We start from the raw sequence: 16,726 nt of genomic DNA, 5'->3' as shown, positions 1-16,726 counted from the left end.
CCTCAGGCAGCCTATTCTTAGCTATTAATTTTGACAAGAAAAGAAGAACTTTTTTTATAAGAATCTACAAGGGCTGCAGCAGGCTAGGTCTAATAGACATCTTTACTGCAGCTCAATCACTCCCAGCGGCGCAGTATACTCCCGTGCCCTGGTTGCTGGGTCACTGCAGCGGAGGCTCCGGTTTCTTCCTAAGGTCAGTCACACACACACCGCCCTCCGGGATCACGAGGCCGCTGATGAAAGGGAGGTAAGGGGCTTCTGTGCCCACACTATACCGAGATCCAGCGTGGCTGTAGGGGGCGGGCCGTGTGCGCACAGGCGTGGACACTGATTACTGGGCAGCCGCTCCACTAGCCACCAGGGACAGTTAAGGAGCACAGCTCTGGGGGTTTTTCTCCTATATTAACCCCATTTTGTACTACCTGCAGTGCATTGTGATAGGTAATAGAGCCTGATTCAGGTTGGATTGTAATCGCAAAGAGCTGCGCATTGGAAAATTCAGGGCTATGCCGTGTAGATGATGGCCTAACAGGAGGCTTTAAAATTTTCTTTCTAGTGTCCTTCGTTTGGAATTTTAAAGCCTCCTGTTAGGCCATCATCTACACGGCATAGCCCTGAATTTTCCAATGCGCAGCTCTTTGCAAAAGAGAGATATTGGCAAGGAAAAGCTGTCTTGTACCTTTGCATTTTTCTCCCAAACGAAGGACACTAGAAAGAAAATTTTAAAGCCTCCTGTTAGGCCATCATCTACACGGCATAGCCCTGAATTTTCCAATGCGCAGCTCTTTGCAAAAGAGAGATATTGGCAAGGAAAAGCTGTCTTGTACCATTGGATTTTTCTCCCAAACGAAGGACACTAGAATGAAAATTTTAAAGCCTCCTGTTAGTGCTTCATCTACACGGTATAGCTCTGAATTTTCCAATGCGTAGCTCTTTGCAAAAGAGAGATATTGGCAAGGAAAAGCTGTCTTGTACCTTTGCATTTTTCTCCCAAACAAATGTAGTTTGTTTTTGTCAATTACCATTTTAATAATAGGGTAAAAAAAATTAAGTAGATTTTTGAAAGAAAACAATACTGTCAATATACTATATAAACAAATTAAAATGGTAAAAGTTATTGTACTTTAAGAAAACATAAAAGAGCTAACATATCAATCCCAGTTTTGGATTACTTTAATTAACAAAAAAAATGCATATAGCAGAGGATAGTTTCAATCTGCCTACCTCTGGGTAATGGGCCCAGCATGCTTCCATTGCAGTACTCTGCTGCACATGTAAGTGCAAGAGATCCTAAAGCACTCACTCATCATGGGAAAGTACCAATGTGTTTCTTCGTTGGTTGATGGAAGAAACATCTTAAAAAAACTCTCCAGATTATTGACTTTTTAAAGTTTTTCTAGGAAAAGTTTTAGATGTATGCTTATTAGCCTTTGTCAGTATGTATTTTTCGCGAAGTGTCTCTGTGGCGCAATCAGTTAGTGTGTCCGGCTACTAACCAAAAGGTTGGTGGTTCAATCCCACCCAGGGATGTAATTGACCTTGTTATCAGATTTTGGTGATCTTTAAGTAGACAAGTCAAAATTTCAAACCCCCTGTTATGGTGTAGGGTACCTGGCCTTTTCTGATGTAATCAGAGTTAGATTTGATTCAGTGATTTAATAAAAACAGCTAGGAAGCACAATTTAGCAGTGGGTTGCAGAGAAAAAGAAATATGCTGGCAAAAAAAATCCAATTGAGTGATTAAACAGCTCTTCATTTTCTGGCTTTATTTTTATGCTAACAAATTTGTTCTCTGAAAAGTGTCCACAAAGCCAAGTCTCTGATTAACACCTTTGTAGGGATGGTTTTTCACCTATTACTAAATTAAACTTGCTTCATTGGAAAGGCAGCAAGATGCATCCTCATTTCAATGTCTACTGAAATAATACAGGTTGACACCAGGAAACATTAACGCCACTGCATCCTTGCTGCTTTCTCATGTAGAAGTATGTTTAATGTGAAAACAAGGTGATATCTAATTAGCACACAGGTAAGGAATTAAGAAAATCTTTATTTAAGGGTGAAGATGTTTCTCACAAAATCGTTGCCCCAATGCATCATTGAAATTCAAGCTGGAAAGATGATTTTAATATATCACTTGTACATTTTGTATTGCTCTTCTGGTGACAATGTAGTTTGTTTTTGTCAATTACCCTTTTAATAATAGGGTAAAGAAAATTAAGTGGATTTTTTAAAGAAAACAATACTGTCAATATACTATTAAAACAAATTAAAATGGTAAAAGTTATTGTACTTTAAGTAAAAATAAAAGAGCAAAAATATCAATCCCAGTTTTGATTACTTAAATTAACAAAAAAAATGCATATAGCAAAGGATAGTTTCAATCTGCCTACCTCTGGGTTATGGGCCCAGCATGCTTCCATTGCAGTACTCTGCTGCACATGTAAGTGCAAGAGATCCTGAAGCACTCACTCATCATGGGAAAGTACCAATGTGTTTCTTCATTGGATGATGGAAGAAACATCTTACAAAAACTCTCCAGATTATTGACTTTTTAAAGTTTTTCTAGGAAACGTTCTAGATGTATGCTTATTAGACTTTGTCAGTATGTACTTTTTGCAAAGTGTCTCTGTGGCGCAATCGGTTAGTGTGTCCGACTACTAACCAAAAGGTTAGTGGTTCAATCCCAACCAGGGACGTAATTGACCTTGTTATCAGATTTTGGTGATCTTTAAGTAGACAAGTCAAAATTTCAAACCCCCTGTTATGGTGTAGGGTACCTGGCCTTCTCTGATGTAATCAGAGTTAGATTTGATTCAGTGATTTAATAAAAACAGCTAGGAAGCACAATTTAGCTGTGGGTTGCAGAGAAAAAGAAATATGCTGGCAAAAAAAATCCAATTGAGTGATTAAACAGCTCTTCATTTTCTGGCTTTATTTTTATGCTAACAAATTTGTTCTTTGAAAAGTGTCCACAAAGCCAAGTCTCTGATTAACACCTTTGTAGGGATGATTTTTCACCTATTACTAAATTAAACTTGCTTCATTGGAAAGGCAGCAAGATGCATCCTCATTTCAATGTCTACTGAAATAATACAGGTTGACACCAGGAAACATTAACGCCACTGTATCCTTGCTGCTTTCTCATGTGGAAGTCTGTTTAATGTGAAAACAAGGTGATATCTAATTAGCACACAGGTAAGGAATTAAGAAAATCTTTATTTAAGGGTGAAGATGTTTCTCACAAAATCGTTGCCCCAATGCATCATTGAAATTCAAGCTGGAAAGATGATTTTAATATATCACTTGTACATTTTGTATTGCTCTTCTGGTGACAATGTAGTTTGTTTTTGTCAATTACCATTTTAATAATAGGGTAAAGAAAATTAAGTGGATTTTTGAAAGAAAACAATACTGTCAATATACTATTAAAACAAATTAAAATGGTAAAAGTTATTGTACTTTAAGTAAAAATAAAAGAGCCAAAATATCAATCCCAGTTTTGGATTACTTTAATTAACAAAAAAAAATGCATATAGCAGAGGATAGTTTCAATCTGCCTACCGCTGGGTTATGGGCCCAGCATGCTTCCATTGCTGTACTCTGCTGCACATGTAAGTGCAAGAGATCCTGAAGCACTCACTCATCATGGGAAAGTACCAATGTGTTTCTTCGTTGGTTGATGGAAGAAACATCTTACAAAAACTCTCCAGATTATTGACTTTTTAAAGTTTTTCTAGGAAACGTTTTAGATGAATGCTTATTAGCCTTTGTCAGTATGGACTTTCGCAAAGTGTCTCTGTGGCGCAATCAGTTAGTGTGCATGGCTATTAACCAAAAGGTTGGTGGTTCAATCACACCCAGGGACGTAATTGACCTTGTTATCAGATTTTGGTGATCTTTAAGTAGACAAGTCAAAATTTCAAACCCCCTGTTCTGGTGTAGGGTACCTGGCCTTCTCTGATGTAATCAGAGTTAGATTTGATTCAGTGATTTTATAAAAACAGCTAGGAAGCACAATTTAGCAGTGGGTTGCAGAGAAAAAGAAATATGCTGGCAAAAAAAATCCAATTGAGTGATTAAACAGCTCTTAATTTTCTAGCTTTATTTTTATGCTAACAAATTTGTTCTCTGAAAAGTGTCCACAAAGCCAAGTCTCTGATTAACACCTTTGTAAGGATGGTTTTTAACCTATTACTAAATTAAACTTGCTTCATTGGAAAGGCAGCAAGATGCATCCTCATTTCAATGTCTACTGAAATAATACAGGTTGACACCAGGAAACATTAACGCCACTGCATCCTTGCTGCTTTCTCATGTGGAAGTCTGTTTAATGTGAAAACAAGGTGATATCTAATTAGCACACAGGTAAGGAATTAAGAAAATCTTTATTTAAGGGTGAAAATGTTTCTCACAAAATCGTTGCCCCAATGCATCATTGAAATTCAAGCTGGAAAGATGATTTTAATATATCACTTGTACATTTTGTATTGCTCTTCTGGTGACAATGTAGTTTGTTTTTGTCAATTACCATTTTAATAATAGGGTAAAGAAAATTAAGTGGATTTTTGAAAGAAAACAATACTGTCAATATACTATTAAAACAAATTAAAATGGTAAAAGTTATTGTACTGTAAGTAAAAATAAAAGAGCCAACATATCAATCCCAGTTTTGGATTACTTTAATTAACAAAAAAAATGCATATAGCAGAGGATAGTTTCAATCTGCCTACCTCTGGGTTATGTGCCCAGCATGCTTCCATTGCTGTACTCTGCTGCACATGTAAGTGCAGTAGATCCTGAAGCACTCACTCATCATGGGAAAGTACCAATGTGTTTCTTCGTTGGTTGATGGAAGAAACATCTTACATAAACTCTCCAGATTATTGAATTTTTAAAGTTTTTCTAGGAAACGTTTTAGATGAATGCTTATTAGCCTTTGTCAGTATGTACTTTTGCAAAGTGTCTCTGTGGCGCAATCAGTTAGTGTGTATGGCTATTAACCAAAAGGTTGGTGGTTCAATCCCACCCAGAGACGTAATTGACCTTGTTATCAGATTTTGGTGATCTTTAAGTAGACAAGTCAAAATTTCAAACCCCCTCTTATGGTGTAGGGTACCTGGCCTTCTCTGATGTAATCAGAGTTAGATTTGATTCAGTGATTTTATAAAAACAGCTAGGAAGCACAATTTAGCAGTGGGTTGCAGAGAAAAAGAAATATGCTGGCAAAAAAATCCAATTGAGTGATTAAACAGCTCTTCATTTTCTGGCTTTATTTTTATGCTAACAAATTTGTTCTCTGAATAGTGTCCACAAAGCCAAGTCTCTGATTAACACCTTTGTAAGGATGGTTTTTCACCTATTACTAAATTAAACTTGCTTCATTGGAAAGGCAGCAAGATGCATCCTCATTTCAATGTCTACTGAAATAATACAGGTTGACACCAGGAAACATTAACGCCACTGCATCCTTGCTGCTTTCTCATGTGGAAGTCTGTTTAATGTGAAAACAAGGTGATATCTAATTAGCACACAGGTAAGGAATTAAGAAAATCTTTATTTAAGGGTGAAAATGTTTCTCACAAAATCGTTGCCCCAATGCATCATTGAAATTCAAGCTGGAAAGATGATTTTAATATATCACTTGTACATTTTGTATTGCTCTTCTGGTGACAATGTAGTTTGTTTTTGTCAATTACCATTTTAATAATAGGGTAAAGAAAATTAAGTGGATTTTTGAAAGAAAACAATACTGTCAATATACTATTAAAACAAATTAAAATGGTAAAAGTTATTGTACTGTAAGTAAAAATAAAAGAGCCAAAATATCAATCCCAGTTTTGGATTACTTTAATTAACAAAAAAAAATGCATATAGCAGAGGATAGTTTCAATCTGCCTACCTCTGGGTTATGTGCCCAGCATGCTTCCATTGCTGTACTCTGCTGCACATGTAAGTGCAGTAGATCCTGAAGCACTCACTCATCATGGGAAAGTACCAATGTGTTTCTTCGTTGGTTGATGGAAGAAACATCTTACATAAACTCTCCAGATTATTGAATTTTTAAAGTTTTTCTAGGAAACGTTTTAGATGAATGCTTATTAGCCTTTGTCAGTATGTACTTTTGCAAAGTGTCTCTGTGGCGCAATCAGTTAGTGTGTATGGCTATTAACCAAAAGGTTGGTGGTTCAATCCCACCCAGAGACGTAATTGACCTTGTTATCAGATTTTGGTGATCTTTAAGTAGACAAGTCAAAATTTCAAACTCCCTCTTATGGTGTAGGGTACCTGGCCTTCTCTGATGTAATAAGAGTTAGATTTGATTCAGTGATTTTATAAAAACAGCTAGGAAGCACAATTTAGCAGTGGGTTGCAGAGAAAAAGAAATATGCTGGCAAAAAAATCCAATTGAGTGATTAAACAGCTCTTCATTTTCTGGCTTTATTTTTATGCTAACAAATTTGTTCTCTGAAAAGTGTCCACAAAGCCAAGTCTCTGATTAACACCTTTGTAGGGATGGTTTTTCACCTATTACTAAATTAAATTTGCTTAATTGGAAAGGCAGCAAGATGCATCCTCATTTCAATGTCTACTGAAATAATACGGGTTGACACCAGGAAACATTAACGCCACTGCATCCTTGCTGCTTTCTCATGTGGAAGTCTGTTTAATGTGAAAACAAGGTGATATCTAATTAGCACACAGGTAAGGATTTAAGAAAATCTTTATTTAAGGGTGAAGATGTTTCTCACAAAATCGTTGCCCCAATGCATCATTGAAATTCAAGCTGGAAAGATGATTTTAATATATCACTTGTACATTTTGTATTGCTCTTCTGGTGACAATGTAGTTTGTTTTTGTCAATTACCCTTTTAATAATAGGGTAAAGAAAATTAAGTGGATTTAAACAAATTAAAATGGTAAAAGTTATTGTACTTCAAGTAAAAATAAAAGAGCAAAAATATCAATCCCAGTTTTGATTACTTAAATTAACAAAAAAAATGCATATAGCAAAGGACAGTTTCAATCTGCCTACCTCTGGGTTATGGGCCCAGCATGCTTCCATTGCAGTACTCTGCTGCACATGTAAGTGCAAGAGATCCTGAAGCACTCACTCATCATGGGAAAGTACCAATGTGTTTCTTCGTTGGTTGATGGAAGAAACATTTTACAAAAACTCTCCAGATTATTGACTTTTTAAAGTTTTTCTAGGGAACGTTCTAGATGTATGCTTATTAGCCTTTGTCAGTAGGTACTTTTTGTGAAGTGTCTCTGTGGCGCAATCGGTTAGTGTGTCCGGCTACTAACCAAAAGGTTGGTGGTTCAATCCCACCCAGGGACATAATTGACCTTGTTATCAGATTTTGGTGATCTTTAAGTAGACAAGTCAAAATTTCAAACCCCCTCTTATGGTGTAGGGTACCTGGCCTTCTCTGATGTAATCAGAGTTAGATTTGATTCAGTGATTTTATAAAAACAGCTAGGAAGCACAATTTAGCAGTGGGTTGCAGAGAAAAAGAAATATGCTGGCAAAAAAATCCAATTGAGTGATTAAACAGCTCTTCATTTTCTGGCTTTATTTTTATGCTAACAAATTTGTTCTCTGAAAAGTGTCCACAAAGCCAAGTCTCTGATTAACACCTTTGTAGGGATGGTTTTTCACCTATTACTAAATTAAATTTGCTTCATTGGAAAGGCAGCAAGATGCATCCTCATTTCAATGTCTACTGAAATAATACGGGTTGACACCAGGAAACATTAACGCCACTGCATCCTTGCTGCTTTCTCATGTGGAAGTCTGTTTAATGTGAAAACAAGGTGATATCTAATTAGCACACAGGTAAGGAATTAAGAAAATCTTTATTTAAGGGTGAAGATGTTTCTCACAAAATCGTTGCCCCAATGCATCATTGAAATTCAAGCTGGAAAGATGATTTTAATATATCACTTGTACATTTTGTATTGCTCTTCTGGTGACAATGTAGTTTGTTTTTGTCAATTACCCTTTTAATAATAGGGTAAAGAAAATTAAGTGGATTTAAACAAATTAAAATGGTAAAAGTTATTGTACTTCAAGTAAAAATAAAAGAGCAAAAATATCAATCCCAGTTTTGATTACTTAAATTAACAAAAAAAATGCATATAGCAAAGGACAGTTTCAATCTGCCTACCTCTGGGTTATGGGCCCAGCATGCTTCCATTGCAGTACTCTGCTGCACATGTAAGTGCAAGAGATCCTGAAGCACTCACTCATCATGGGAAAGTACCAATGTGTTTCTTCGTTGGTTGATGGAAGAAACATTTTACAAAAACTCTCCAGATTATTGACTTTTTAAAGTTTTTCTAGGAAACGTTTTAGATGAATGCTTATTAGCCTTTGTCAGTATGCACTTTTGCAAAGTGTCTCTGTGGCGCAATCAGTTAGTGTGTATGGCTATTAACCAAAAGGTTGGTGGTTCAATCCCACCCAGGGACGTAATTGACTTTGTTATCAGATTTTGGTGATCTTTAAGTAGACAAGTCAAAATATCAAACCCCCTCTTATGGTGTAGGGTACCTGGCCTTCTCTGATGTAATCAGAGTTAGATTTGATTCAGTGATTTTATAAAAACAGCTAGGAAGCACAATTTAGCAGTGGGTTGCAGAGAAAAAGAAATATGCTGGCAAAAAAATCCAATTGAGTGATTAAACAGCTCTTCATTTTCTGGCTTTATTTTTATGCTAACAAATTTGTTCTCTGAAAAGTGTCCACAAAGCCAAGTCTCTGATGAACACCTTTGTAAGGATGGTTTTTCACCTATTACTAAATTAAACTTGCTTCATTGGAAAGGCAGCAAGATGCATCCTCATTTCAATGTCTACTGAAATAATACAGGTTGACACCAGGAAACATTAACGCCACTGCATCCTTGCTGCTTTCTCATGTGGAAGTCTGTTTAATGTGAAAACAAGGTGATATCTAATTAGCACACAGGTAAGGAATTAAGAAAATCTTTATTTAAGGGTGAAAATGTTTCTCACAAAATCGTTGCCCCAATGCATCATTGAAATTCAAGCTGGAAAGATGATTTTAATATATCACTTGTACATTTTGTATTGCTCTTCTGGTGACAATGTAGTTTGTTTTTGTCAATTACCATTTTAATAATAGGGTAAAGAAAATTAAGTGGATTTTTAAAAGAAAAAAATACTTTCAATATACTATTAAAACAAATTAAAATGGTAAAAGTTATTGTACTTTAATGAAAAATAAAAGAGCAAAAATATCAATCCCAGTTTTGGATTACTTTAATTAACAAAAAAAATGCATATAGCAGAGGATAGTTTTAATCTGCCTACCTCTGGGTTATGGGCCCAGCATGCTTCCATTGCAGTACTCTGCTGCACATGTAAGTGCAAGAGATCCTGAAGCACTCAGTCATCATGGGAAAGTACCAATGTGTTTCTTCGTTGGTGGATGGAAGAAACATCTTACAAAAACTCTCCAGATTATTGACTTTTTAAAGTTTTTCTAGGAAACGTTTTAGATGAATGCTTATTAGCCTTTGTCAGTATGTACTTTCGCAAAGTGTTTCTGTGGTGCAATCAGTTAGTGTGTACAGCTATAAACCAAAAGGTTGGTGGTTCAATCCCACCCAGGGACGTAATTGAACTTGTGATCAGATTTTGGTGATCTTTAAGTAGACAAGTCAAAATTTCAAATCCCCTCTTATGGTGTAGGGTACCTGGCCTTCTCTGATGTAATCAGAGTTAGATTTGATTCAGTGATTTTATAAAAACAGCTAGGAAGCACAATTAAGCAGTGGGTTGCAGAGAAAAAGAAATATGCTGGCAAAAAAATCCAATTGAGTGATTAAACAGCTCTTCATTTTCTGGCTTTATTTTTATGCTAACAAATTTGTTCTCTGAAAAGTGTCCACAAAGCCAAGTCTCTGATGAACACCTTTGTAAGGATGGTTTTTCACCTATTACTAAATTAAACTTGCTTCATTGGAAAGGCAGCAAGATGCATCCTCATTTCAATGTCTACTGAAATAATACAGGTTGACACCAGGAAACATTAACGCCAATGCATCCTTGCTGCTTTCTCATGTGGAAGTCTGTTTAATGTGAAAACAAGGTGATATCTAATTAGCACACAGGTAAGGAATTAAGAAAATCTTTATTCAAGGGTGAAGATGTTTCTCACAAAATCGTTGCCCCAATGCATCATTGAAATTCAAGCTGGAAAGATGATTTTAATATATCACTTGTACATTTTGTATTGCTCTTCTGGTGACAATGTAGTTTGTTTTTGTCAATTACCATTTTAATAATAGGGTAAAGAAAATTAAGTGGATTTTTGAAAGAAAACAATACTGTCAATATACTATTAAAACAAATTAAAATGGTAAAAGTTATTGTACTTTAAGTAAACATAAAATAGCTAACATATCAATCCCAGTTTTGGATTACTTTAATTAACAAAAAAAATGCATATAGCAGAGGATAGTTTCAATCTGCCTACCTCTGGGTAATGGGCCCAGCATGCTTCCATTGCAGTACTCTGCTGCACATGTAAGTGCAAGAGATCCTGAAGCACTCACTCATCATGGGAAAGTACCAATGTGTTTCTTCGTTGGTTGATGGAAGAAACATCTTACAAAAACTCTCCAGATTATTGACTTTTTAAAGTTTTTCTAGGAAACGTTCTAGATGTATGCTTATTAGCCTTTGTCAGTATGTACTTTTTGCAAAGTGTCTCTGTGGCGCAATCGGTTAGTGTGTCCGGCTACTAACCAAAAGGTTGGTGGTTCAATCCCACCCAGGGACGTAATTGACCTTGTTATCAGATTTTGGTGATCTTTAAGTAGACAAGTCAAAATTTCAAACCCCCTGTTATGGTGTAGGGTACCTGGCCTTCTCTGATGTAATCAGAGTTAGATTTGATTCATTGATTTTATAAAAACAGCTAGGAATCACAATTTAGCAGTGGGTTGCAGAGAAAAAGAAATATGCTGGCAAAAAAAATCCAATTGAGTGATTAAACAGCTCTTCATTTTCTGGCTTTATTTTTATGCTAACAAATTTGTTCTCTGAAAAGTGTCCACAAAGCCAAGTCTCTGATTAACACCTTTGTAGGGATGGTTTTTCACCTATTACTAAATTAAACTTGCTTCATTGGAAAGGCAGCAAGATGCATCCTCATTTCAATGTCTACTGAAATAATACAGGTTGACACCAGGAAACATTAACGCCACTGCATCCTTGCTGCTTTCTCATGTAGAAGTCTGTTTAATGTGAAAACAAGGTGATATCTAATTAGCACACAGGTAAGGAATTAAGAAAATCTTTATTTAAGGGTGAAGATGTTTCTCACAAAATCGTTGCCCCAATGCATCATTGAAATTCAAGCTGGAAAGATGATTTTAATATATCACTTGTACATTTTGTATTGCTCTTCTGGTGACAATGTAGTTTGTTTTTGTCAATTACCCTTTTAATAATAGGGTAAAGAAAATTAAGTGGATTTGTTAAAGAAAACTATACTGTCAATATACTATTAAAACAAATTAAAATGGTAAAAGTTATTGTACTTTAAGTAAAAATGAAAGAGCAAAAATATCAATCCCAGTTTTGATTACTTAAATTAACAAAAAAAATGCATATAGCAAAGGATAGTTTCAATCTGCCTACCTCTGGGTTATGGGCCCAGCATGCTTCCATTGCAGTACTCTGCTGCACATGTAAGTGCAAGAGATCCTGAAGCACTCAGTCATCATGGGAAAGTACCAATGTGTTTCTTCGTTGGTTGATGGAAGAAACATCTTACAAAAACTCTCCAGATTATTGACTTTTTAAAGTTTTTCTAGGAAACGTTCTAGATGTATGCTTATTAGCCTTTGTCAGAATGTACTTTTTGCAAAGTGTCTCTGTGGTGCAATCGGTTAGTGTGTCCGGCTACTAACCAAAAGGTTGGTGGTTCAATCCCACCCAGGGACGTAACTGACCTTGTTATCAGATTTTGGTGATCTTTAAGTAGACAAGTCAAAATTTCAAACCCCCTGTTATGGTGTAGGGTACCTGGCCTTCTCTGATGTAATCAGAGTTAGATTTGATTCATTGATTTTATAAAAACAGCTAGGAAGCACAATTTAGCAGTGGGTTGCAGAGAAAAAGAAATATGCTGGCAAAAAAAAAATCCAATTGAGTGATTAAACAGCTCTTCATTTCTGGCTTTATTTTTATGCTAACAAATTTGTTCTCTGAAAAGTGTCCACAAAGCCAAGTCTCTGATTAACACCTTTGTAGGGATGGTTTTTCACCTATTACTAAATTAAACTTGCTTCATTGGAAAGGCAGCAAGATGCATCCTCATTTCAATGTCTACTGAAATAATACAGGTTGACACCAGGAAACATTAACGCCACTGCATCCTTGCTGCTTTCTCATGTAGAAGTCTGTTTAATGTGAAAACAAGGTGATATCTAATTAGCACACAGGTAAGGAATTAAGAAAATCTTTATTTAAGGGTGAAGATGTTTCTCACAAAATCGTTGCCCCAATGCATCATTGAAATTCAAGCTGGAAAGATGATTTTAATATATCACTTGTACATTTTGTATTGCTCCTCTGGTGACAATGTAGTTTGTTTTTGTCAATTACCCTTTTAATAATAGGGTAAAGAAAATTAAGTGGATTTTTTAAAGAAAACTATACTGTCAATATACTATTAAAACAAATTAAAATGGTAAAAGTTATTGTACTTTAAGAAAAAATAAAAGAGCAAAAATATCAATCCCAGTTTTGATTACTTAAATTAACAAAAAAAAATGCATATAGCAAAGGATAGTTTCAATCTGCCTACCTCTGGGTTATGGGCCCAGCATGCTTCCATTGCAGTACTCTGCTGCACATGTAAGTGCAAGAGATCCTGAAGCACTCAGTCATCATGGGAAAGTACCAATGTGTTTCTTCGTTGGTTGATGGAAGAAACATCTTACAAAAACTCTCCAGATTATTGACTTTTTAAAGTTTTTCTAGGAAACGTTCTAGATGTATGCTTATTAGCCTTTGTCAGTAAGTACCTTTTGCAAAGTGTCTCTGTGGCGCAATCGGTTAGTGTGTCCGGCTACTAACCAAAAGGTTGGTGGTTCAATCCAACCCAGGGACGTAATTGACCTTGTTATCAGATTTTGGTGATCTTTAAGTAGACAAGTCAAAATTTCAAACCCCCTGTTATGGTGTAGGGTACCTGGCCTTCTCTGATGTAATCAGAGTTAGATTTGATTCAGTGATTTTATAAAAACAGCTAGGAAGCACAATTTAGCAGTGGGTTGCAGAGAAAAAGAAATATGCTGGCAAAAAAAAATCCAATTGAGTGATTAAACAGCTCTTCATTTTCTGGCTTTATTTTTATGCTAACAAATTTGTTCTTTGAAAAGTGTCCACAAAGCCAAGTCTCTGATTAACACCTTTGTAGGGATGGTTTTTCACCTATTACTAAATTAAACTTGCTTCATTGGAAAGGCAGCAAGATGCATCCTTAATTCAATGTCTACTGAAATAATACAGGTTGACACCAGGAAACATTAACGCCACTGTATCCTTGCTGCTTTCTCATGTGGAAGTCTGTTTAATGTGAAAACAAGGTGATATCTAATTAGCACACAGGTAAGGAATTAAGAAAATCTTTATTTAAGGGTGAAGATGTTTCTCACAAAATCGTTGCCCCAATGCATCATTGAAATTCAAGCTGGAAAGATGATTTTAATATATCACTTGTACATTTTGTATTGCTCTTCTGGTGGCAATGTAGTTTGTTTTTGTCAATTACCATTTTAATAATAGGGTAAAGAAAATTAAGTGGATTTTTGAAAGAAAACAATACTGTCAATATACTATTAAAACAAATTAAAATGGTAAAAGTTATTGTACTTTAAGTAAAAATAAAAGAGCAAAAATATCAATCCCAGTTTTGATTACTTAAATTAACAAAAAAAAATGCATATAGCAAAGGATAGTTTCAATCTGCCTACCTCTGGGTTATGGGCCCAGCATGCTTCCATTGTAGTACTCTGCTGCACATGTAAGTGCAAGAGATCCTGAAGCACTCACTCATCATGGGAAAGTACCAATGTGTTTCTTCGTTGGTTGATGGAAGAAACATCTTACAAAAACTCTCCAGATTATTGACTTTTTAAAGTTTTTCTAGGAAACGTTCTAGATGTATGCTTATTAGCCTTTGTCAGTATGTACTTTTTGCAAAGTGTCTCTGTAGCGCAATCAGCTAGTGTGTCCGGCTACTAACCAAAAGGTTGGTGGTTCAATCCCAACCAGGGACGTAATTGACCTTGTTATCAGATTTTGGTGATCTTTAAGTAGACAAGTCAAAATTTCAAACCCCCTGTTATGGTGTAGGGTACCTGGCCTTCTCTGATGTAATTAGATTTGATTCATTGATTTTATAAAAACAGCTAGAAAGCACAATTTAGCAGTGGGTTGCAGAGAAAAAGAAATATGCTGGCAAAAAAATCCAATTGAGTGATTAAACAGCTCTTCATTTTCTGGCTTTATTTTTATGCTAACAAATTTGTTCTCTGAAAAGTGTCCACAAAGCCAAGTCTCTGATTAACACCTTTGTAGGGATGGTTTTTCACCTATTACTAAATTAAACTTGCTTCATTGGAAAGGCAGCAAGATGCATCCTCATTTCAATGTCTACTGAAATAATACAGGTTGACACCAGGAAACATTAACGCCACTGCATCCTTGCTGCTTTCTCATGTAGAAGTCTGTTTAATGTGAAAACAAGGTGATATCTAATTAGCACACAGGTAAGGAATTAAGAAAATCTTTATTTAAGGGTGAAGATGTTTCTCACAAAATCGTTGCCCCAATGCATCATTGAAATTCAAGCTGGAAAGATGATTTTAATATATCACTTGTACATTTTGTATTGCTCTTCTGGTGACAATGTAGTTTGTTTTTGTCAATTACCCTTTTAATAATAGGGTAAAGAAAATTAAGTGGATTTTTTAAAGAAAACTATACTGTCAATATACTATTCAAACAAATTAAAATGGTAAAAGTTATTGTACTTCAAGTAAAAATAAAAGAGCAAAAATATCAATCCCAGTTTTGATTACTTAAATTAACAAAAAAAAATGCATATAGCAAAGGATAGTTTCAATCTGCCTACCTCTGGGTTATGGGCCCAGCATGCTTCCATTGCAGTACTCTGCTGCACATGTAAGTGCAAGTGATCCTGAAGCACTCAGTCATCATGGGAAAGTACCAATGTGTTTCTTCGTTGGTTGATGGAAGAAACATCTTACAAAAACTCTCCAGATTATTGACTTTTTAAAGTTTTTCTAGGAAACGTTCTAGATGTATGCTTATTAGCCTTTGTCAGAATGTACTTTTTGCAAAGTGTCTCTGTGGCGCAATCGGTTAGTGTGTCCGGCTACTAACCAAAAGGTTGGTGGTTCAATCCCACCCAGGGACGTAACTGACCTTGTTATCAGATTTTGGTGATCTTTAAGTAGACAAGTCAAAATTTCAAACCCCCTGTTATGGTGTAGGGTACCTGGCCTTCTCTGATGTAATCAGAGTTAGATTTGATTCATTGATTTTATAAAAACAGCTAGGAAGCACAATTTAGCAGTGGGTTGCAGAGAAAAAGAAATATGCTGGCAAAAAAAATCCAATTGAGTGATTAAACAGCTCTTCATTTCTGGCTTTATTTTTATGCTAACAAATTTGTTCTCTGAAAAGTGTCCACAAAGCCAAGTCTCTGATTAACACCTTTGTAGGGATGGTTTTTCACCTATTACTAAATTAAACTTGCTTCATTGGAAAGGCAGCAAGATGCATCCTCATTTCAATGTCTACTGAAATAATACAGGTTGACACCAGGAAACATTAACGCCACTGCATCCTTGCTGCTTTCTCATGTAGAAGTCTGTTTAATGTGAAAACAAGGTGATATCTAATTAGCACACAGGTAAGGAATTAAGAAAATCTTTATTTAAGGGTGAAGATGTTTCTCACAAAATCGTTGCCCCAATGCATCATTGAAATTCAAGCTGGAAAGATGATTTTAATATATCACTTGTACATTTTGTATTGCTCTTCTGGTGACAATGTAGTTTGTTTTTGTCAATTACCCTTTTAATAATAGGGTAAAGAAAATTAAGTGGATTTTTTAAAGAAAACTATACTGTCAATATACTATTAAAACAAATTAAAATGGTAAAAGTTATTGTACTTTAAGTAAAAATAAAAGAGCAAAAATATCAATCCCAGTTTTGATTACTTAAATTAACAAAAAAAAATGCATATAGCAAAGGATAGTTTCAATCTGCCTACCTCTGGGTTATGGGCCCAGCATGCTTCCATTGCAGTACTCTGCTGCACATGTAAGTGCAAGAGATCCTGAAGCACTCAGTCATCATGGGAAAGTACCAATGTGTTTCTTCGTTGGTTGATGGAAGAAACATCTTACAAAAACTCTCCAGATTATTGACTTTTTAAAGTTTTTCTAGGAAACGTTCTAGATGTATGCTTATTAGCCTTTGTCAGTATGTACTTTTTACAAAGTGTCTCTGTGGCGCAATCGGTTAGTGTGTTTGGCTCCTAACCAAAAAGTTGGTGGTTCAATCCCACCCAGGGACGTAATTGACCTTGTTATCAGATTTTGGTGATCTTTAAGTAGACAAGTCAAAATTTCAAACCCCATGTTATG

General features: G+C 35.6%; 4 non-coding genes across 4 annotated transcripts; all 4 read left to right on the top strand.

Moving 5' to 3' along the window:
• Positions 1-7,268: 7,268 nt before the first annotated feature.
• On the top strand, positions 7,269-7,342 carry TRNAS-ACU (transfer RNA serine (anticodon ACU)). The gene has a single exon. It is a non-coding gene; the product is annotated as a tRNA-Ser (tRNA).
• A 3,397-nt stretch (positions 7,343-10,739) lies between these two features.
• Positions 10,740-10,813, top strand: TRNAS-ACU (transfer RNA serine (anticodon ACU)). The gene has a single exon. It is a non-coding gene; the product is annotated as a tRNA-Ser (tRNA).
• Positions 10,814-15,413: 4,600 nt separating this feature from the next.
• Positions 15,414-15,487, top strand: TRNAS-ACU (transfer RNA serine (anticodon ACU)). The gene has a single exon. It is a non-coding gene; the product is annotated as a tRNA-Ser (tRNA).
• A 1,095-nt stretch (positions 15,488-16,582) lies between these two features.
• TRNAR-CCU (transfer RNA arginine (anticodon CCU)) lies at positions 16,583-16,656 on the top strand. Its single transcript has one exon. It is a non-coding gene; the product is annotated as a tRNA-Arg (tRNA).
• The last annotated feature ends 70 nt before the right edge of the window (positions 16,657-16,726 follow it).

Source organism: Pseudophryne corroboree, unplaced genomic scaffold, assembly GCF_028390025.1.
Source record: "Pseudophryne corroboree isolate aPseCor3 unplaced genomic scaffold, aPseCor3.hap2 scaffold_507, whole genome shotgun sequence".
NCBI lineage: Eukaryota > Metazoa > Chordata > Amphibia > Anura > Myobatrachidae > Pseudophryne > Pseudophryne corroboree.
Note: the sequence above shows the minus strand (reverse complement) of the source record. Positions and strands in the feature narration are given on the sequence as shown.